This window comes from Branchiostoma floridae, chromosome 17, assembly GCF_000003815.2.
Source record: "Branchiostoma floridae strain S238N-H82 chromosome 17, Bfl_VNyyK, whole genome shotgun sequence".
NCBI lineage: Eukaryota > Metazoa > Chordata > Leptocardii > Amphioxiformes > Branchiostomatidae > Branchiostoma > Branchiostoma floridae.
Window position 1 is genome coordinate 18,157,997 of NC_049995.1, and position 2,169 is coordinate 18,160,165.

The window sequence follows — 2,169 nt, forward strand, 5'->3', positions numbered from 1 at the left end:
TTTTGGGTGCCCGTGGTACCACAGAACGGAGGGACTGACCATTGGCCGGTAAGACAAGTCATTTTCGGGCCCGTGGTACCACAGAACGGAGGGACTGACCATTGGCCGGTAAAAAAAGCCTTTTTTCGGGCCCGCGGTACCATAGAACGGAGGGACTGACCATTGGGTGGTAAGACAAGCCTTTTTTGGGCCCGTGGTATCACAGAACGGACGGACTGACCATTGGCCGGCAGGACAAGCCTTTTTCGGGCCCGTGGTACCACAGAACGGAGAGACTGACCATTGGCCGGCAGGACAAGGCTTTTTCGGGCCCGTGGTACCACAGAACGGAGGGACTGACCATTGGGCGGTAAGAAAAGCCTATTTGGGGTCCGTGGTGCCACAGAACGGAGGGACTGACCATTGGCGGGTAAGACAAGCCTTTTTCGGGCCCGCGGTACCACAGAACGGAGGGACTGACCATTGGCCGGTAAGACCAGCCTTTTGGGGGCCCGTGGTACCACAGGACGGAGGGACTGACCATTGGCCGGCAGGACAAGTCTTTTTTCGGGCCCGTGGTACCACAGAACGGAGGGACTGACCATTGGCCGGTAAGACCAGTCTTTTTCGGGCCCGTGGTACCACAGAACGGATGGACTGACCATTGGCCGGTAAGACAAGCCTTTTTCGGACAGGTGGTACCACAGAACGGAGGGACTGACCATTGGCCGGTAAGACCAGTCTTTTTCGGGCCCGTTGTACCACAGAACGGAGGGACTGACCATTGGCCGGTAAGACAAGCCTTTTTCGGGCCCGCGGTACCACAGAACGGAGGGACTGACCATTGGCCGGTAAGACAAGCCTTTTTCGGGCCCGCGGTACCACAGAACGGAGGGACTGACCATTGGCCGGTAAGACAAGGCTTTTTTCAGGCCCGTCGCACCAGAGAACGGAGGGACTGACCATTGGCTGGTAAGACAAGCCATTCCCGGACCAGCAGTACCACAGAACAGAGGGACTGACCATTGGCCGGTAAGACAGGCCTTTGTTGGACACGAAGTACCACAGAACGGAGGGACTGTCCATTGGGCGGTAAGACAAGCCTTTTTCCGGACCCGTGGTACCACGGAACGGAGGGACTGACCATTTGCCAGTGACAAGCCATAGTCTGGCCTATGCATCTAAAGAACGGAGAACTGACCATTGGCCGGTAAGACAAGCCATTCCTGGACCCGCACTAGCAGGGAACGGAGGGAATGACCATTGGCAACTAGCAATATTAATAATAATAGCTTTTATTGCACATTCATGCCCTATCGGGCTAAGTACAGGCATATAGATACAAAAGGCAGTAGTGCAGTACACATGGTTTCTAAAACATGGATTCTAAAACTAGTCTATTACATTTGTTCGGCTTCTTCTCGTTTCTTAGTAATGTTGAATATGTAGCTTGAGATGTGTTTGTATAATGTCGTTCGATCAAACCTCATAAGAAAAATGAATTTTTCAAAACTAGACAAAGATTCAAAGCGAGGGAACTTTCATATAATACAGCTAAAAAGAATACTTCTATCATTACTATATAAACTACAATCTAATAAAAAGTGGGCTTCATCTTCGACCTTGTTCATGTTACAAAACTGACAGACTCTTTGCTCCAGAGGTGTGCGGTTGTGCCTCCCTGATTCAACACGGAGTTTGTGGCAGCTAAGTCGCAGTTTGGTGATTGTAGTTCTTTGTCGTTCGTTCGGAATTCTAAGGTACTCTTCTTTGTTGTAGGTGGATTTGAACAGTCTGTATGAGCGTAATTTGTTCTTTGCGAATTTGCCTTTGTTGTCATTATGGATTTCGCGTAGGAATGTCTGAAAGTAGATGTCCGTTGTTGAATAGCAGAGATGATTGAAGGCACTTTTAAAACAATTGAGTGTGGAGAATACCAGACAAAGGCATAACCACATTCTTCTAAAGTTTTCCGCACACCGGAAGCCCAACATTTACTACCTAAAGAGTCTAATTCTAATTGACATAAAAGTGCGTCTGCCTTGAGACTATCAGCCGGTACATAAGCAGACTCTGGTGAAAAACTTAATGGCGTTTAGGGAGGCCTCCAAATGTAAGGGGTACCTCCCTAATTCCGCCCGTGCAGCAAGATTGCTAGCTGTTTTGGGGACCTTGAGGGATTTTTACATG